General features: G+C 47.4%; 1 long non-coding RNA gene across 1 annotated transcript in view; it reads left to right on the top strand.

Annotated features, from left to right (window-relative positions):
• The window catches only part of LOC128824932 (uncharacterized), a 92838-nt gene that overhangs the window by 20562 nt on the left and 50771 nt on the right, over window positions 1-21505 (top strand). The window contains exon 2 of the long non-coding RNA XR_008442546.1: window positions 13544-13621. This is a non-coding gene — a long non-coding RNA (uncharacterized LOC128824932). The remainder of the gene's footprint in view (window positions 1-13543; window positions 13622-21505) is intronic.

Raw genomic sequence — 21505 nt, 5'->3', positions numbered from 1 at the left:
AAAAGGCCATCTACCTGCTGCTGAATACAAACTACCCAATTCCCCCCCCCCCCCCCCGGGAAAAATGTACTTGCCTTCCCCTCTATTCCTGCAATATATTGGAAAATGAAACATTTGAAGCACAACACAGGCATTTATTTTCAAGGGACGTGAGGGGCCCAAGAGATGACAAAGCAACAAGGAAACTTTTTACCTTCCCGTCACAGACACCGGCTCGCATCTGATAATGAAGAACATTAAGAGCTGGTTTAGTCAAGATTTAAAAGCAAGAGCGTGGGGTGGGATTTCAACTCTCAAGCTAGGGACATAATTCAGCCACTAACAAAACTGGTGAAAAATGAAAAACAAATTTTGTGGAAAATAATACTAAATTTCAAAGGTGTTTTCATAGCAAAAGCTTCAAAATGAGCTCCTTTTTATTTTTGCAATTTTTCGTGTACTTTTTTTGTTTTGTTGGTTTCGGGAGGGGGGGGGGGGGTCTCAAATTTTTATCAAGCAGCTACCAAAAATTCTTCTTTTACCAAAAACCAGGTTTTTATAAATATTTCAGTATTGGTTTTGATTAAAAAAAATAATTGTTGACCAGAAATGTGACTCTTTTAATAAGAAGTTTGGGGTTTTTTTTAAATCCCTTTTTCAGTGGATACAGTTTTCATTGTGGGCAGCATTGCTAATGGACGTGAAGCACAAACTTTCCCTGGGGGCAGGCTGTCCTCTAACTGCCTACTGCTAGGTTTCTTGCATCTTCCTCTTAAGCGGCTGGTATTGCCTTCTTGACTAGATGGACGATTTGTCTGATCCAGTCTGGTAATGCCAATCTTCCCATGCAATAAGTTCGTGACACAGTAATGCAGAAATCTAGAGTGCTTTGGATATGTTGGAGAGTACAGGGCAGGGGCACCATTTGCTATGGGGCAGAGCCCTACTGCCCCTCCTTTTCTCCCCTGACTATAGGTGGCAAATGTCTGGGCAGCTGCCTAGAGCAGCAGGTTTGGCCCAGCTGCCCTTCTGTCAGGAGGGAAGAGCGGCCAGGCCAAATTTGAGTTGACGTGGCAACCCCATGCGCCAGATCACAATGCCACTCACTCAAATGTGGCCTAGCCACCTGTCCATCATGATGGAGAGGCAACCAGGCTAAATCTACCACCCTAGGTCTATGGGGGGGAGGGGGAGAGCAGATTATCTTGAGCAGATTCTGGCACACATACCTTCCCCACCAGCCAGGCAGCAGGAGCCTGGGTCGGAGCTGAATGTGGAGAAAACCAGGCCCTAATCCCACGCAGAGCTGGCCATCGGTGAGACACCTCTCTCCCAGCCCACCATCCTCCTCACTCCCCAGAATCGGACTAGCCTCCCACCTCACCGCCCCACTCTGGGATGGGATCAGAACACTAACACCTCCCCCATGAATGGCTGCAGCCTCAGCAGGGAGGAAGAAGTGGGGAAAGTAACACAACTGCCCCCCCAAAAGTTTTTCTGATGTGATGTCCTGCTACAGTGGTCACTGCAGCAAAGTGAGCATGTCCTAACTGCCACCACACAGTGGTATCAGAGATTTCTACATCTTGAGACGACCACATAACTGGCCACTAATATTTAATGAACATGTCTTGGGGTCCCCCCCCATTTTCTGTTCTAGAGTGTGAACAGCTGGTGAAATTCTCCAAAGGGCTTGTAATCGCAAAGGATTGGTAAATAATTCTTGGGGTGCAGATCATTTCAGAACAGTTTGGGTACATATCCTCAACGTGTGCTGTGCTAGTTAGCACTAAAAGGTGTGGGCTAGTGTTTCTCTTCCATGATTGGATGACTTAGGTGATTAACCACCAGCGCATCTGGGGAAAATATGCCCCTGCCAGCACAATCCTCTGTGGCCTTCATGAGACTTAAACAGTGCATAAGTGTGAATTTCATCCTCCGTGACTAGTACTACTCACAACCAAAATTCACTTTTCACCATTATTGGCCCAGGTAGGCTTGGAAGGTTCAGATGCTGGCAGGAAACAAACATGAAAGGGTAGCTGTGGTGGGGCAGATCCCCACCCCAGTCGAGAAGGCATTAAAGAGCTCCTGTGGACAGTCAGCCAAATAGGAGCTTCTGTGATGCTTGTCAAGTCTGGAGAGATGCAGGTCCTTACAAAGGCTGATGCTAGCTCAGTTTGGGGTGGCGTTCTGAAAGGTAGGGCTATCACCCAGAGCTCCTCAGCTCCTGGAAGCCAGGGTTGCTGTCTTGGAGAAGCTGCTCATGACCCTTGGCTGCCCAGGGCCTCTCAGAAAGGAGAGTGGATGGTTTTTCCCTCTCTCTCTTCTGAAGGCTCTGGACTCCACTTTTTGTGGGCGGTGGCAGCATCATTTAGACTACTTTGTCCCTGCTGTGGAGGACCCTGGGGCAACCCCACTGGAACCCCACCAGGATCTGGGGAGACAACAGCAGTGCCCACTCTTCCCAAGGGGGCTCCGAAGAGTAGTCATTTAGACTACTACAATAGTCAATTAGTCATGTAGAAAGTCTCTAATTTAATTTACTCATAGATCATTTTTTTCCACCCCTTGCTCAGCTCTGACCATTGATTTCCCATCTATGTAGAACAGAGGCACCCTATGAGGTCTCTGGGTGGTAATGGGAAGCAGATGAGGACTTCTCTGTGGCATCTGTTATATCAGGAGAACATGAAACACCTGGTTTCCCCCTGACAAGTGTCACAATTACGGCTGGTTGGGAATGTGGGGGTGGAGGTTGAGGAAAATTTGATTTTGCTTAAATTGGAAACTCAAAAGTCAAAGTATTTAGGTTTTTGGTTTTTAACAAAAATTCAAAATTTTCTGGGAAAGCAGATGCTTTCTATGAAAAATTTCATTTTGTCAAGACCCCCGTTTTCCATCAGAAAAAGAGTTTGGAAAAATTTCAACCAGCCCTACTCAGAATCCTTCCAAAACTAGCCCATCAACCTGGTGTCTCTCCCTGCTCCCAGAACCCCCAGCCTCTCTAATTGACCCCAACTGTCCTGAGAGCTGGGATCTCAGCTGTTGACCTCATGCTGCTATTTCAGAGTCTAGAAAATAAGCTCCACTGTTGCTTTTCAGATATTTTCTGTACTCCTCCTCCTGAACAACTCAAATTGACATTTATTAGGCCACCATTTTGCGCCTCTCAGCTTCATTTTGAGATACCATTACCTTTAGCTTTACACTTCCCTTTCAATAGCCCCCCAGACATGCACACATAGTGGGTGTAATTTCATCCCTGAACTGGGGCCACTGGGCCAAATTAATCTGTGGTATAACTCCCACTGAATCCAGTGGGGGCTCCTAAACTCAAGACGCTGAGACTCCATAACAGTGCAGAACTCTGAGTTTTTCTGAACTGTGTTTCATGAGTATCTACCCAACACAAGCTAACCTCCCAAAGTCCTGTCACAGCATCCAGCAAGTTCAATGTAAAACCCAGGGTGGATTCTCTGGTGCATTTGCGGAGGGGAGAGGTACAGGTGTTTCTTTGGTTCCACAAAGTCCTGGTTTGGAATCATGAGGGGATATCTCCCAGAAATAAGTCTCAAAAGAACAGGCTTCCTCCTGCAAGATTTCTTGCAAAGTTTCTCTCATGGTAGTTTGATGTTTGTTTTTGGCCCCTGATGGAATACAGAAATACAAAGTAGAGTAAACATGGAAAAGAAAGAACTCAACTTTTTCAAACCTTACAAAAGCATTGATTCAGGATCAATATACATGAGGGGTTTGACCTGACTTCTCCATACAAAAAGCAAACATACTTTCTGTCAAAATGTCCTTTGCTTTACACCAAGAACAAGAAAGAACTAAAGTAAAATTTCTAGGAGAGAGCAGAGGGTATATTTGCTTCCTCTGTAACAGTCTGTACTGAAATGAATACAAAATGGCTGCCTTTTTCTGTAGATGGCAGAGTCCTTAGGGGTATACTAGCACAGGACATAGAAACCAAGAGACAACTGCAGAGTTAAATACACTACAGGATCCTTATCACAGCTGGTTCAGCCCATTCCTAGGAACGGCCCAGAAACGTAGGATCATATCAGATGTGAGAGAGATCCTTTTGAATGTTCCTCAGCCCCACCCCCAGAGACACAATGGCACCCTGCGGTAAACAGGCTGGCACCACGCATGTGGGACTCACCGAGCATACGCTGTACGCGGTCGCTTGCTAACCAGGGGAATGCAGTATTAATGAAGTGTACCTGATTGCCTGCACTGCTCGTAATCCATCTCCATCAAGGCCGGGGGCTGTTGACAGGGTGAATGGAAGCGAATGAGTCCATCATCCTCGCTGAGGTCTGGAAGGGGGGAGGAGAGAAATCCCAGGGGAGCAGAAACCCTGCAGCTCTCCAGTGCAGGTACTCAATAAATAGCAAGTGATAAAACAGGAGTCTGCATCAGGAAATCAATTAGATGTGGGGCCTTTGGTTTGCTTTTTTTCCTCCTTTCCTTCAATTGTTCAGGAAAATGTCTAAGGTTAGGGTTATGGAATTGTTTTCTTCTTGAGGCAGCGTCTGTCCGTTACCTGCATTCACAGCTAAAGTGCATCAGAGCTCACTTACTCGGAGACTTTATGTTTCTTTGCCTCCCCCCCCTCCTTTTCCGGGTTAGACACAGAGTCTGGATTCGGAGAGGTCATTGGGGTCCCACATCTGAAATACGCACAGCCTGGAGATGGGTCATGATTGGAAATAGGCCCCAAGTTGCAAAATGCAGAGTTACATTTTAATCCCTTAAAGTTCAGGATCTGGGAGCGTGGCCCCCCTCCCCGTACCAAAATAAGCACCAGCTGCAACATTTTTGCTCTGTTTCAATTTTGACCACCCCCAAACCTCAGGGATGGCAATGGGGTGGGAGGTGGATCGGAGGGTTGGATCCATCTATAGTCAAGGCAAAAGTTAACAATGGTTTTGGAAGAAAATAGTCCTGGGAATCCACTCCCATCAAATGGAAAATTGAATTGTTTAAGCTGGACAACAAGGGGTAGGGTCAAGCATGTTATGTCGTCTATTACAGGCTGGGGAAATCAGGCCTAGCTTCACCTGGGATGCAGCAACTAGTCCCCTACCTCTTCCAAGGTGATCCTGATGGTTTGGCTTAATTACAATTATCGGACACAGCTGAGAATGAGTCAGGACATTGACTCGTTTGGGACATTGATACCCTGGGAGGGGTGGGACAGAACATAACCCAGCTGGAGGGCTACATCACAAGAAGGGGATCATCAGCAGACATGAATAGGGTTTGGTGGCGGTGACTGAAGAGAAAGCCCCTGCAATGTGGTGCCCAGCCATGAGGGGGTATGCGACTGGTAAGTCACTCTTCTGCAATGTCCTTTGTGTTCAGAAGTTGCCTTGTGGTGGTTTCACATTCCGCCGCTGCAGTCCGCTGTACTAATCCTCACTTAAGCACATGTATTATCGTGCTGGCCTTTTCAGTCACTCAACAGCATGTTAACTAAAGGCACCACCACTCACTCACTCGCTCTCTCATACAAGGGAAACAGTCTGACCTCAGGAGCCTTCAAAGTTGAGAGGGGAGTGTCATATAAACCCAGGATGGGTTCTTTTTGCAGAATGTATTAAATGCCCCCCCTCAAATGCAGAGGCAGCTCCATAAATATCCCCTGTCCTACCCCCTTTCTGTCTCTCCAACGCTCATCACTGCAGTATCCAAACATTTTCAGACCGCTCCGCTCTCTGGATCTGTCTCATAGCCTTCCTATAGCTAGGAACTCTTTGAGGGCACCTCTGTAGGTAATTCAAGACTATCTTTGGACACAAAGTGGGGGTCTAGTAGTCTGAGTATAGGCCGGGATGCCATGAACCCCTGAACTCTACCTCTTTGTTGCCTTCTTTCTAACATAGGATCTGTCCTCATTACAAAAAGGCAGGTTTGGTTTAAAGTAGCAGTAAAGACACAGCACTTCCTCCTAAAAAGCAGCTATTTTAAACTTCATCAGCAAAACACACTCTTTTTTTTTTTTAAAGACACATCCTTGGATACTTTTACAGTCCCCAATAACCTAGTATCTGGGAGTACATATTTATAACATTCCTCTGAGACAAGGAAGTATTATTGTTCTCATTTTACAAATGAGGAACCCAGTCACAGAGAGATTAAGTGACTTGCCAAAGGTCACACAGGAAACACATAGAGACACAGGGTCTTGAACCCAGGGCTTGCAAGTCCTAGGCTATTGGCCTAATCTCTAAGCCATCTTTCCTGTGGTCCTTTAACCTTGCGTAAGAACGTGGCTGATCCACTCTAGCTAAACCCAAGTTCAAAATGTTTAAATAATAAATTGTTCTGGAAAAAGAACAGGAGTACTTGTGGCACCTTAGAGACTAACACATTTATTAGAGCATAAGCTTTTGTGGGCTACCACCCACTTCTTTGGATGCATATAGAATGGAACATATATTGAGGAGATATATATATACACATACAGAGAGCATGAACAGGTGGGAGTTGTCTTACCAACTCTGAGAGGCCAATTAAGTACGAGAAAAAAACTTTTGAGGTGATAATCAAGATAGCCCAGATAAGATAATTTCTTATGCAAGAAATTGTTCTAGGACTCAAACACTAGAGTAATACTGTCATGACTAGAAGGTGCTCACACACTATAGAATTAGTGCATTGCTTTATTACGCTTCCTGTTAAAGTACCTTTCCCCTCAGGTAATCGTGAATGTTAGCGGGCTGCTGTAATATTAGCTAGAATAGTAGTAGGATAAAAGAGGCTGGCCCTAGGTCAGTGGATTTTACAGGATGGCAGCCTGCAGTATTCTTGCTACCCTGGCCAGGGTAGAAAAAGCCACTCAAAAGTAATACGTGCTCAGTCTGTTTTCTCCATCTTTTGATCAAAATGTGCAAAAATTATCTGATAAATGAAGGAATTTTTTTTTGCAATTAACTCAAAAAGCTAAAATGTTCACATGAAACACTTTTTGCCGCTCAAGACAAAGAGCCTGACATACCCAGAGGACATTCTGCTGTGTCCTGACTGATTCTCATTAATAAATATACTTTAAAAAATAGCATGACACAGTCTCTTGAGCACATTTCGCTTTCCTGAAGGATCACATGACACAGATGGCATGTTAACTTGTCCCAGCATACAGTGGGACTAGTGCAAAAGCTGAGATGGATTCCTGGGGATAGGCCTTGCTTTGGTTATTCCAAAACATGGATTAGGATCATGGAATGGATATTTCCAGGATGATACAGCTGTCCCAGAACTGAATAGCCGGGATTGCCGCAGGTGCAGGACTGAATTGCTTTTGGTGGTGGTCTGGGTGTGTTATCGCATCCAGCACTGTGGGCCGGGATCGAGGGACACGGTCACAGTCTGCGTGGTGCCAGCCTGTAGCCCATGGTATTAGCCTATGAGTTTTCATGACCATTAGAACTTGCTTTGTAAATGACCATGTGCAGGGAGAACTTTATTCCAGCCTGCTTCCTCAGCATTTTACAGGCATCACAGCAAAATCTACATCTTTTGTGGTGTGCCTTATTTCTCTCCTGTCTCACTGACCCCAACTGTTCCTGCACCCTCCTCTCTGTCCCCTCTTAGAGTATGTCTACACAGCAATTGAACACCCACGCCTGGCCTGCGTCAGCTGACTCCGGCTGTAAAACTGTGGTGTAGAAGCAAGGAGGGTCTGAGAGCCTGGGCTGCAGCCTGACCCCAACTGTCTACACTGCAATTAAAAGACGTCCTAGCCTGAGCCTTGCGAGCCCAAGTCAGCTGACATGGACCAGCCGTGGGTGTTTATGTAGACGTACCCATTGAGAACCAGAGGATGGGAGTGAGGGGAAGGAGACAGCCAGGCTAGACAGGGTCAAAACTGCTTTGATTTGGTTTCCAGCAGCGATGGTTGGAAAATGGAATTTTTGTTCCATGGGAAATTCAGACACTGAAATTTTGCTCTCATCCCAAATCGAAACGAAAAGTCAAAATTTTGAAATTTACCATGGGGTGGGAATTCTGAAAGCTTTTGATTCAGAAACGTTTTGCGTTGATCATTTCAAAGCATTATCACTTACAATATATACAACATTAAATATCAGATGTGATTAATATTTTATTCAAATATAAAAGTTGAAACAATCATCAAAACCAAACACTTCAACGTTATCAACATGAAACAAGGAAGTCCTCTCATGAAAATGGACATGTTCCCATGAAACATTTAGACTTTGGAGAAGCTGCGATTTCCGATAGAAAAGTATTCTGTTGAAGTTTTTTTTTTTTTTCCAGACAGTTCTATCTTTCAGTACGACCCACTGACACCCAGTATTCCACTGTAATGTCCCCATGTATTACTACCAAGGGTCAGTCATTTCCCTCCCACACCCTCTCTTTCAAGAAGAGGAAAGGAGCAAATCAAATCTGGTCTGGATTCCAGATGTTCTCAGGTGCTCCCATGGGAATAAGAAAACCCGTGATGCAATAATGGCACACTTTAGGAAGCTCATGAAGGGTGGAAGGAAACGTCATGTGAGCATGGATGTGCATAGACCTGCATGCAGAGAGCTACGTACATACCAGCCTGCCGTCACATACATAAACTGGAATCTGCATATTGTACAGTCATCTGAGTTCCCAGCTGTCACACTTAAGCTGTTGTCCGGCAATATTGCCAGCCCTAAGTGTTCAAAAATCATGTGCCAGATCCCTGCCCCCCAAAATACAGGATTGACTTAAAAGTAATAAATGTGGTTGTTTGTTTGTTTGTTTTTGAGCCAGTAGGGATGGGTTATGCAACCACATGGCAATTAAAAAGCTGTGGGGATCAGCAGAGGTTGCATGAATTCTGCAGCTACATGGTTAGTAAGAAGGCAGTGAAAAGCTTGAGGGGAGCCCATCTCTTTCATTTCCCCCTCACCCATTGGTGAGTGCGTGTTACGGATCCCGCTCTGCGTCCAATCCATAGAGGTTGGGCGTCCGTCACTGACCCAGCTAGGCATAACCCATTCGTGCTCTGAGTTGCGGAGGTTCCTGGTTCAAGCCTGGTGTGTCGGCCAGGATGGGAATCATCACGTGAGGCAGCAGGTTACCATTGCACCCTGTGAATTTGTTCTTGCCATGTCCTGATGAACTCGTGCTTCGAACTGGGACTGAAAGCAAACCGAATGCGATCCCTGTGGGGTTTTGATGCACCCAGAATCAGTTGGAGTCCTGGCACAGAGCGAGAGCCTGTTCTCAGGAGACTTTAAGCCCATTTTTTAGACCAAAGATGCTGATCCTGCCTGAACAAGTCGAGGGTCACTGTCCATTACTACCAGGACATGAGATGCCAACCTGGAAGATTTGAAATTGGGGGATATTGTGGGGTTTAGAAATCCTAACAGATTTCCTCTAATATTTTCTTCCAGTTCCCTGTTCTCTCTCTCTCTCACACACACGGTTTCAATAGTGCGAGGGTCTAGCAATGTTATTTCAACAATCAGCTGCAAGACAAAACAGCTGGCGCTGTCAGACTCTGTGTGGAGGTGTGGAAAGTCCACTGGGGGATTAGACTGGCCTTACCATCAGTCCTCACTTGTGAAAATACAACCTACTAAGTTCTTCTAGATGATGCCGTTTTCAATTGCTTTTGTTTGCTTTTCAGACAGGTTCTAAATCACCATCAGTCAGTTTCCCCCCACACACACCCTTCTCCCCCTCCCTCTCCCTCTTGGTGTCCAGCTCTGCTTCCAAGAGCTTTCCTGGAGAACCGATGGTCTCCTTCCCATTGTCGTTTATTTATAGGGCTCTACCTGCTGCTCCATGGCAAGGCTCAAGGTGGAGCAGGGTGGGAAAGGAGGGGGTATGCCTCTTAACACATTACAAACAGGGCATATGCTATTTAAATCATGGTTGTGTGAGCTCCCCAAACATATTCACATCTCCTGGGCACCGTGAAGTCGATTTGCATGCTCCTACCTAACCAGCCCAGACTGCAGAGGGCTCCAAGGCACAGAGATTGGATCTTTATCTGGATCAAAACTGGGGCTGGGGGGTGAGTGTCTGGAACCAGTCTGGGGTTGGGCCTCTCACTAGCTGCAGTTACAGGAACTATTTCCATATCTATCTTGCCTGAATGCATCTCCTAGGGCTTTACTACATGCACAAGTTGCATTGGTTTAACTAAAATTGTCATTTCAATTTTACTTAAACTAGTGCAGTTCCTTGTGGACACCCTTAAATCAGTTTTGCTTAATTTGGTTTCCGTGTGAACCAGCTGCCAACTGGTTTCAAGAGTGTTTAGATGGATTTAAAAACGTATTTGAATTAAACCAATGCAACTCTTGTGTATAGACAAGGCCTTGTTTTCCTTTCCCCCACTCCTCTGCATTTTTATAGGAAGCTGCTGCTTTGCTTGCAGTATTTCTCATTGTCATCATGGCTGATGCCAAAAGGACATGGTCTCTTGGCAGAGTAAGCACCACCTGCATTGCTCTCTATGTATGTCCTTGGCTGTCTGGCTGGATGTTCAGTCTATGTCTGTCATTGGTGGTCTTCTCGCACTACTGAAGGGTTTGGTGCTCATGTGATCATTGCCAACATAGTGGCATTCCTTGGAAAAGGTGCTTCATAACTTGTCGGTCTTCCCTCCTAAAATGTCCCGACCAAGCAAGCTGCTAAAACCAAACCTGTGCTGAGAGAGGTGGTTGGTGGGTTCAGCCGTGAGTATCATTGTTGCTGCTCTTGTCCTGCCACTTAATATGGAGCAGCTTATAGACGTAAATGGCAGAAGGAACCATCATGATCATCTAGCATAGGCGCTGACTCCATGGGTGCTCTGGGGCTGGAGCACCCACGGGGAAAAAATGGTGGGTGCTGAGCACCCACCAGCAGCCCCCCATCAGCTGCCCTTCACCCCCCCCAGTGCCTCCAGCCCACCACAATCAGCTGTTTCAGTATGCAGGAGGCTGGGATGGAGTGGGGAGGAGCAAGGATGCAATGCGCTTAGGGGAGAGGGTGGAACTGGGCAGGAAGAGGCAGGGTGTGGGAGTGGAGCGGGAAGAGGTGGGGCGGGGATGGAACAGGGGCGGGAAGAGGCAGGGCAGGGGTGGGGCCTTGGGGGGAAGGGGTGGAGTGGGGGCAAAGCTGGGGGTTGAGTACCCAATGGCACTTTGGAAAGTCAGCGCCTGTGTCATCTAGTTGGACCTCCTACGCATTGCAGGGCACGGAACCTCATCCCCCACTCCTCATCCCCCCCATTACCTTTGGCCGAGGTCCTGAAATCTTAATTTAAAAACTTCAAGTTACAGAGAATCCACCATTTACTCTAGTTCAAACCAGCAAATGGCCCGTGCCTTATGGTGGGAACGTGGAAAAAATCCCAGGGTATCTGGCAATCTGATCTGCGGGAAAATTCCTTCCTAACCCCAAATCTGGCAATCAGTTAGACCCTGAGCACGCGGGCAAGCCCCTCAGACAGACAAATGGGAAAGAATTCTCTGTAGTAACTCAGAGTCCTCCCCATCTAGTGTCCCAGCCCCAGCTGTTGGAGATATTTACTGCTGGAGCAGGAAATCCCAGCAATTGCATGAGGAAGGCTATTCCCAGGCGATTTCCACACACAGTTTGCAAACCTAACAGGATCTGCAAGATTTGAATAAGTATCCAAACTCCTAGTTCCTTGTGAGTCCACAGCCTTTTGATGTTCACCCATCACTGACACAGCCGTCAAGCCTCATGGAATCACTCTGGACAGCAGACGTGAGCAGGAGTAGGAACGAAACAGGGAAATGGATGTGCCGTTAAGACGCTGAGGGGCCTCTTGCCAGCTTCCAGGCTCAAAGATCTGGAGAGAAAACAACAGAGAGTAGAAGCAACATGGAGTCAATCCCACTTAGGCTCACTACATTTGGGAACTGGCCCCCTCCCCTCACACCCACCATAGGAAAATCCAGGCCGCCTGGCCTCCCTCTCATCATTTCCCCACACCCCTGTCCCTGTTATATTTTAACAGTCAGTTGCTGAGAGTATATAGTCAAAGAGGAGGGTTCTTGTTACACACACAGAGGCTTGTAGCAGGAGGCAGGCTCAGGGCACTGCCGGGGGTGAGAGCGGCTAACCGTGTCCACGGTGAGGGCTGGTGGTGTGAGTGTCTGACTCCAGCTTCCTGGGTTTGTCTGGGAGGTGGATTCTTTGCGGGAAAGCGAATGGAGAAAGGCACCACGGTGTCGGACCAGCAGCATCTTCTGGATAGCCCCATCACAGGCAACATCAGTGCCTTACGCTGCTCTCCAGAGACCTAGCTCACCTGATCCAATGGTCTTTGAGGGCAGAAGCAGCTGGGAGGATCCCTGGATACAATCCAGACTAATGAGTAGCTGCACCTCCCTTACATGGCTTGGCTGCTCTAGCCTCCAGCCTGGACTGCTCACAACAGCCTCCAGCATGCAAGTCACTCCCAGCTGTGCCTGTGTGAGCTGTAGCCAGCCAGGCACACCTGAGCTCCTACCAACCTGGGTTATATTGCAGGGTGACCCCAGCACATCCCATCCCTAGATAAAATGCAACTGGTGCATAACGTAACCAACTCTGTTAAATTCAAAGCCAGGTTTTCTCCCCACATGCGCTCAGCAGTCTTACTGAACAAAATTCTTAGGTCAGGACCCCTTGTCTAGTTCAATGGCTCCTTCCTTTTGCTCTTCTGGTGTAGTGACTCGATGGACCGAGAGAAGAGGAGGGCTGTCTTGGGGTGTTTGTCCCTCAGTTTTATGATGTCCATCCCCCTCTTGGAAAACATTTCCAGTTGAGCTTCAGGACACCCATTGCCTATAGGAAAAGATGCCCCCTGCTGCTTTTCCTCACCTCTTGGAGTTTTTTGTTTCCCTTCCTGCTTGATGACTCTCTTTACAGCTTACCTGCATATTAAGCAGGGCACACCTTCTCTTGTTTGAGACAGGCCTGTTTGCCAACTTCAGTTTGGAACATGAGTTAAGATCACCATCCAGTGGGATTGTCTAACTTCACATACAGTGTTGCCGCACACATTTCATCAGGACAGTATTGATCAGCAAATTATGAGTTTTTAAGTGTCATCTCACAAGGCATATTTTGTACAAAGACTGCTGATCTACCACATTTACCCCTTAAGAGCTGCTGATCCTGGGAGAGCTGCAGGAGGTTTTGGCTCTCCATGCCAAGGCCTGGCATCTCCATGCTGGCTCTGAGGCCCCCTAGCTCCCCAGAAGCATAGAGCTAATGGGGCTATATTGCCAAGGCTTCCCTCAACCGCCGCTCCCTCTACCTGGCCGGGAGAGGGGGTGGGGCCATAGAAAAGTTCAGTGCCACTCCAGGCCATATTAAGGGCAGGTCTATGCTACAAGACACTTCCTACATTGATGGAAGGAGTTTTGTCATCGACGTCAATAACCCACCTCCCAGAGCGGCGGTCGCTAGGTTGAATTTTTCCATTGACCAACCTGCACCTACACCTACAGCACTCAGGGGTGTGAGTGACATCACTAAGTCGATCTACATTTAAAGTGCAGACCAGGGCTAACTGTCTGCTTGTTTTTTCCAACAGGGTTTGGTGGCACTGACGGGGACCTATGCACAAGCCTTTCTCCATCCCAGCAATGGATATATCGGGGACCCCCTAAATGTAGGTACCTAAATCCATGTTTCATAGGGATGGGGCTGAGATACAAGGTTCAGATCCAGATCCAGAGGTCCCTCTAATGCAGGATTGGGGGCTAGGTTCATTATAGATCTGAGGACCAGTGACAGCATTCTGGTCTAGACTTGCACCAAGTTCAAGGGTGCTCAGACCTCAGGGGTTGGTGCAAGCCTAACCCTAACATTCAAGTGTCAAGGTACCCAGTTAGGTGACTGTGTCTTTAGGCACTTAAGTTTAGACACCCATGTTTGGCAACTGGGCGCAGAGATTGCATGGAAGCTGTCATGCCAAATAAAGCCCTATTGTGATATCACTGTATAACTCAAAGACTCTCCAACTCTGAGTCTCACTCTGGCAGAGATAACAGCTGCTCTGCCCTGATCCGGGAGAAACAGATGTTTGTAATTGATGAGGGCGGTCCCCGCCTCCCTTCCCGCTTAGGAGGCAGACGAACTGACAAGGTCCTTTGGCCGGCATGCTGCGAGATGGCTATGGAATCGGTCTGGTTACCCATACAGCATGTCACTTGGCATAAAATCACTCAGGAACCTGCATGCAGAACTTGGCTTCAGTTAGAACTGATGCCTCCTCGGGGAAAAAGTCAGAGGAGATCCATGCTAAACATTCTCAGTGGCAACCAAGCGGTAGGGACAGTGAAGGGTTAAAGCCCTGCTGAGCTTCTAAACCATCAAAGTGACAGTCTACTTGCAGAAATAATGGTCCAGATAGATACAGGAGAAAGTAACCCTTAAAAACCCAGGCATCCTAGTAAGGTCTGTGGGAGCTTCCACCGCCAACACACGTGCGCCATTCCCTACAGCGACTCCTGCTGGTGGAGATTATGGCAGGAGTAGCTGTGACGTACTCTACAGCCAATGCTCCTGCACCATGCTCTAGATCAGGGGTGGCCAACCTGTGGCTCCAGAGACACATGCAGCTCTTCAGAAGTTAATATGCGGCTCCTTGTATAGGCACCGACTCTGGGGCTGGAGCTACAGGTGCCAACTTTCCAGTGGGCCGGGGGGTGCTCATTGCTCAACCCCGGCTCTGCCACAGGCCCAGCCCCCACTCCACCCCTTCCCGCCCCCTCCCCTGAGCCTGCCATGCCCTCACTCCTCCCCCCTTCCCTCCCAGAGCCTCCTGTACCCCATGAAACAGCTGATCGGGAGGTGCAGGGAGGGAGGGGGAGGTGCTGATCGGTGGGGCTGCCGGTGGGCGGGAGGTGCTGGGAGCGGGGGGAGGGGCGGAGCTGTTGGTGGGCTGCTGATGTGTTACTGTGGCTCTTTGGCAATGTACATTTGTAAATTCTGGCCCCTTCTCAGGCTCAGGTTGGCCACCCCTGCTCTAGAATGACTCTTGTTGAGGGAATTGGAATTACCTCTGCACTCCATGCAACTCCCTCTAGTGACCCCTGCTGGGAGAGGTTGGAAGAGCTGTGAGGTCCTTTGCAGCTGCTATAGAACTTGACCGGCAAGCTTACCCAATTCATTAGACCCTGCCTCTCTTGCAAAGGCAGTACATCAAGTAAAACCGCAGACAGAGCCAGCTTTGGCATGTTTTACAATGGAATTAGAATAATGAATGAGGAGCTGGGTGTTTGTTAGTTTTGGCTGGCAAGGTGAAGAGACAGTGTGGTGTTGATCATCATGATATACTCTCAGTGCTAGCACAGCTCTTAGATTGGAAACAATTTTTAGAAGCCTCCAGGGCCCTTGGAGGCTAGAGAGATGCTGGTCCATCAATGATGGAGCTCGCTGGCTCAGGCCAATGGAACACTATTTGAGACAAGCAGGGGTGTGTGGTCCAGCTGTTAGGATTGGATGCCAGGACTCCTGAGTGATTCTGCCGCTTAGTCACTCTCTGACTTTGGCAGGTTACTTGCTTGCTTTGTGTCTCAACTGAACTCATCCGCAAAATGGATATACTACTTCTAACCTACCTCACCTGAGTGAAATAGGTTTGGGGCTCTGAGCCTGCCAAAGCAGTGAGAATCAGGCTGCATTCCACCATCAGTTCCTCCAAGATCTAACAGGCATCTGGATGGCTCCCTGCATGTGTGGCCCAGGTTGGGCGCATACAGAAAGGGACTCTGTAAAGCCTGACAAGTAGTCCCAGGAATGGATGTAAAAGGAACTGCTCAGCAAGGGAGTAAAGGATGGAACGGGAACAGTTCAGTTTCTGGCTAGGTGGGTATTAAAGGCATCTGTAGAAAAAGGGAATAGGAACATCTACCAAGCAGTTGCATTGGGGTCCAGGAGGGGTGCTCTGAGCTGCATTAAAAGTAGAGCTTTTTGCGAAGGGGGGGATACAGATCAGGCAACACTGAAACATTTCATGAATCCATGCTGACTGCTGAATTGTTCAAGCTGTTTGAAAAGACTTTTTTTTTTTCCAAAATGTTCTTATTTAAAAAAAAAACTAAAAATGGCCAATCAAAATGAAGCGTGTGACTCAAAATGAACACTCTTTTGACTCTTTGATTTGCCAAAAAAAATTCAAAATTCAGGGGGCTGGTCCAACCCAAAACAATTTCCCCCAATGTTTTGAAATGTCCAATCAAATGAAACATCCATATTTTACCCAGCTCTAATTAAAAGGTGTTTTTACAATTTGACCCCAAGCCAAGCATAGTGTTGATGGTGATAAATAGAGTGAATCCGTATATCTCCCCCCTCCCTTTAAACAAAATTGTGGACCTGATTCTCCTCTCACTTGTACCAGTTCTACTCTGGTGACTCTCCTGATCTGCCAGAGTTGCCATGAGGAAAACCAGGCCCTGTGGGCATAGAGCAGCCCGGACTCACTCACTGCTCTGCCAATGTGCTTGAAACTCTCACCCCTGCTATTCCAGTCCTGAACTTTGGCCAAGCATCAGGTTATTGCAGGGGAGGCCAACCCGAGCCTGAGAAGGAGCCAGAATTTACCAATGTACATTGCCAAAGAGCCACAGTAATACGTCAGCAACACACCATCAGCTCCCCCACCCTGCTCCCAGCGCCTCCCACACACCGGCAGCCCCGCTGATCAGCACCTCCCCCTGCCTCCCCGCACCTCCCAATCAGCTGTTTTGTGGCATGCAGGAGGCTCTTGGGGGAGGGTGAGGAACGAGGGCATGGCAGGCTCAGGAGAGGGGGCGGGAAGAGGTTGAGCAGCGAGCACCCCCTGGCACATTGGAAAGTTGGCATCTGTAGCTCCAGCCCCGGAGTCGGTGCCTATACAAGGAGCCGCTTATTAACTTCTGAAGAGCTGCATGTGGCTCCGTAGCCATGGGTTGGCCACCCCTGGGTTATTGGGTTTGTGGTGTGTACAGGGCCAGCTCTAACTTTTTTGCTGCCCCAAGCAGCAAAAAAAAGTGCCGCCCCCCGAGTCCCCGCTGAGCGCTGCACCAACCCCCCCAGCACCACCCCCCCACCGAGCGCCGCGCCGCCGGAGCCCGCCCCACCTGCTGAGCGCCGCTGGAACACCCTCCCCCCCCAGCGCTGCGCCTCACGCTGCCAGAACGCCCCCCCCCCCGAGTGCTGCGCCGCCGGAGCCCGCCCCCCCCGCCGAGGCTGCCAGAGCCCGCCCCCCCCCCCCGCCGAGCGCCGAGCCCCGCGCTGAGCCGCCGGCGCCCGCCCCCCCCTCGCCGAGCGCCACGCCGCCGGAGCGCACCCCCCCCCCGCGGAATGCCGCGCCGCGCTCTCCCCGCCGCCCCTTACGAGGTGCCGCCCCAAGCATGTGCTTGGGTGCCTGGAGCCGGCCCTGGGTGTGTACAATGGAGACTAGAAAATGCACTAACGTGAAGGTTTGTCTGATGAGAATCCTTCTGGTGAAGACTTAAGATTTTTTGTTTGTTTCCTTTTATGTAAATTGGGGGCAGGATACTTGAGATTGGTTTTCTTCTGATCTTGACCTTTATATTGTTTGTTTGTTTTTGTTTTCAATAAACTCCGTTCTTTTTGACCGTTAATTGTTCTCATTCTGTTCCAGTAGCCAGGAAGTGTAATTGGCTGGTTGTGTTTGGCCAAAGCAACCCCAATCTGTTAGCAAGTTCTGATTCTGGTGGGAAAGGTGTGGGTGGGTTCTGTTGGCTCACTGAGACAGATGACCATTACTCCACCCAGATATAAATGAAGTGGGATTGTCTCTCAGAGAGGGCAGGATCTGTGGTCTGAGCAGCCCTAAGGGAGGAACCTTGGGAGCAGCCACACCTGGGGAGAAGGTTTGAGGTGATTTTTAAAGTACCATGTTGGTTTTTTATTGTTGTCATAAAGCTAAACGCCAGGGAAGGGGATGAGTTTGGATTCCACACAGTAAATTCACTGTGTTTGTAGAGCAAATCGGGAAAGACACCTCCTCACAGAGAGGTTAGTGAATTAATCTGCTGCAGCACATGGCTACAATTCCAGAAGCCCTCCTGGAAGCCAGTTAGTTTGGACTCTGTGGAGTTGTATTGTTTGTTTGGAATGATTTACACCCAGATGGCAGATCACCAGTTGGACTCGGTTCTTGTTAAAAGAAGTATAACAGAATATTATTAATAATCCAATAAATTGCACTTACAAAGCACTAGCGACAATCTAGGCATGAGGCAGCAAACTCTAATTTCCTCAGCATGTGTGTAGGTTCTGCATTGCTAGGAAACGCCTTTCAACGTTCCGTGAGGAATGTCTTAAGTGGATAATGGTGTTGAACTCCCTCTAGAAAGCGCTGCATTTTGGACTGTAACTTGCACCTCCACATGGCTGACCCCTTCCCCTCCCCCATGCTTAAATACCATCTCTTACCTACAGGCTGTCCTGCTATCATGGCAGTGCTGGAGAAACTCTCCTAAGTGACTCATATCCCTGCTACATCAGCTAACTTCTGCCCCTATTTCAAATGAAGTTTCCCCAGTTGCTCTCAGCCAAAATTTTTAGGGGGCAGGGAATATTTTCCTGAAGGAAGAAGTGAAGACTGGAGAGGAGTACTGGTAGAACGTCCCCAGTTCCAGACCTACTGTCCAGATTGCTTTGGTCCAAACATTTCTGGTCACTGATGGCTTTGGCTGCTGTTCTGCATCCACTCCCAATCCACTTCAAACAGGGTCCCTTATACATTTCATGGAGGATTGAGAATCCTCCAATTTCTCCTTTACTGTGACCTTGCTGGCCCAGCCAGTATAAAACTAGCCATTTGTCCCATGGTTGTTTGACTGTCCGTTCTAGGCCTTCAAAGCTGTGGATGGTCTAGAACCTTTAAAAGCTTGTGTGCATACACATAAGAATTCTTGTTATCATACAACAGAATGGGGAATTACTTGGAATTCAACAAAACCCTCTTCCCTGGACAGATTGTTTTTATGCTCAGGCTTTGTTTGTATGACACAATCTTCTATTCTCTATTTTTTTTTAATTATTATTTCATTTGCCTTCACTGAGTTCAATGTCAAATTTGAAACAAATCCTAAGCAGAATATTGATTTCAATGAGTTTTACGTGTGAGTTCAAAATTAAGTGGGCCCCAAGTTGGGAGAGCAGAGAATCTGGGTCTAGTTCTCCACTTTTCTATATCTTGTGTAGTCATTTACCCCAATCAAAGGTCTTTGTTCTGTGCTGGTAATGTGCCTAGCACAATGGGGTTCTGGTCCATGACTAGAGCTCTCTTATGCCCTTCTGCAATACAGATATGAAATGATGATTGATGATGATAACCATTCAGGTCGGGTAGTTTTCGACACCCACTTTTTATTAGTGTGTGTGTGAATCATTGCACCAAGTGCGAGGCAGTGGAGAACCATGCCCTCTACATTATCTTCCACCTAATTCACATCCATCTGTCCAATGCAATACCCAACACAGGAAATGTTCTATGGACCTTTAGCCTGAACAAAAGCCCATTGAAGTCAAGGGAAAGATTCCCATTGACTTCAAAGGGCTTTGAATCAGGCGCTAAAGGCCAAGATCCTCATAGGTATTTAGGCTCCTAACTTCCACTGATTTCAATTGGCGATAGGAGCATAAATGTCTTTTCAGGATCTGGGCCTAAATACCCACCAGCCCTGGTCCAACCCTAATCAAAACCCAGACACCAATAATAATGACATTAGTCAAACCCACCTACCACACCAATGTCAGCTGCAGCCATTGATCTGCACAGTCTGGGGAAAGCCCAATATTCAGTAGGTATTTAAAGCATATTCTCGGGGTGGGAGGAGGACATGACTAAGTCAGAGGAGAGCACTCCACTCTCCCTTTAAAGTCATGACTTGTGAGGCCAGTGAGTAGCGCTTTTTTCCCAGGCCCATGAATCCATTGAGCTGGCATCAGCCGTTTGTCCCCATCCCTCAGACCTATGTACAGTGTCCATCAGTCCTCTCCTCCTTCCCCTCCCTTTTAGCATCTGAAGTCAGTCAAGCTCAGTTCAAGTTTATTCCCTGGCCTATTTTCATGCCGGGTGCGGGAGTAACCTTTCGAGTGCTCCTCAGTTTAGGAATCGCGGCTGCCTCCTGGCGGAGTCTCTTTCACTTGGGGGCAGCTGGCCATCCTTTATCTCTTTGAAGATTAGGGGGCTTTAACGTGTCTTTAAAGTGAATTTTTCCCCCTCCTCTGTTTTATTATTATAATTAATGACCAGCAAGCTTTTCTCTTCCTTTATCTTTTAAATATGTTTCTTTACCCTTAAAAATGCAATATTTCTTTTAACTCGGAATATGGATGAGTCTGTGCCTAGCAGGGCAGCCCTTGCATCATCTGTCAATTTGATCGTGTAAAGCCTCTGTTTTCAGCTGGCATCCAGCGCAGATTTCAAAGCTGTGACTCACCAATTTAGGACTGAACGAGCGGGGCGGGAAATCCACTCCAAGCTGTTAATTGCTCAGAGTTCTGCTCTGTGCCGTTCCCTCTGCACCACCGCGAGGGAGACTACAGCTAGGGTGTGTGTGTGTGTGTGTGTGTGTGTGTGTGTGTGTGTGTGTGAGAGAGAGAGAGAGAGAGAGAGAGAGAAGGGGGATTAAAGTAACTGCAAGAAGTCTTAAACTAAGACTACCAAAAACTGATATTAGCCATTCCTAAAATATCCATTTTCCTATATACCTATATTAATTTTGCAAAGTTGTGAGCACCAGAAAACAAGAGGGTTAAAAATGGAAATGGTTTGCAACCTTAATCCTTAGAGCTTCTACCACTTTGAGATCTAGAGATCTCGCTATTACTATTCTATTTTAAAATGTTATTTAACAATAGCTAATCCAACTGAAAGGTGCCATATTGCAATAAGATTTTTTTTTTTAAATCCATTTCAAATGTCAGCATTCCGCAGACAAACGGTGGAGGAATCTGACTGAATCTATCGCCTTATATGGCCCTCATCACCACAGTATCTGAGCACCTCAAAACATTAGTGAACAGAGCCGGTCGAAAATGTTCTGACTGAGCATGTGTCAGAAAATGCTGATTGGACTAAATTGAAACCTTTCATGGGAACATACTGATTTCATCAAAATGTTCAATGAAAAATTATTGAAATGTTTTTTGTTTCAGTAGGTCAATATGAAAAAGCAGAAACAAAGTGCTTCAATGTTATTGCAAAGAAAAAGTCCCAAACCATCATTTAAATATTTCTGAAACAATGTTGGGGCATTTTTGCTTAGTGGGAAACTTTTTGAAATTCTGAATGTTTTGTTCTGATTTGAGCTCAAGGAATTTTGGAATTTCCAAGTTTGAACCAGCTCTGTTAACAAACACATTACCCTATACCACTGAGAAGCATTTCCTTCCCCCCATCCAATTTCAATTTCATAGCTGATGAACACAGATTAAGCAATTTGCAGAACCAGGGACTAAACTCAAATCTGTAGAGCCCCAGCCTAATGCTTTTAACACAAGACCATCCCTCCTCTCGACTGATTTG

Source organism: Malaclemys terrapin, chromosome 16 (genome assembly GCF_027887155.1).
Source record: "Malaclemys terrapin pileata isolate rMalTer1 chromosome 16, rMalTer1.hap1, whole genome shotgun sequence".
Lineage (NCBI taxonomy): Eukaryota > Metazoa > Chordata > Testudines > Emydidae > Malaclemys > Malaclemys terrapin.
The sequence above is the reverse complement of the archived record's forward strand: the minus strand, read 5'-3'. Positions and strand labels throughout refer to the sequence as shown.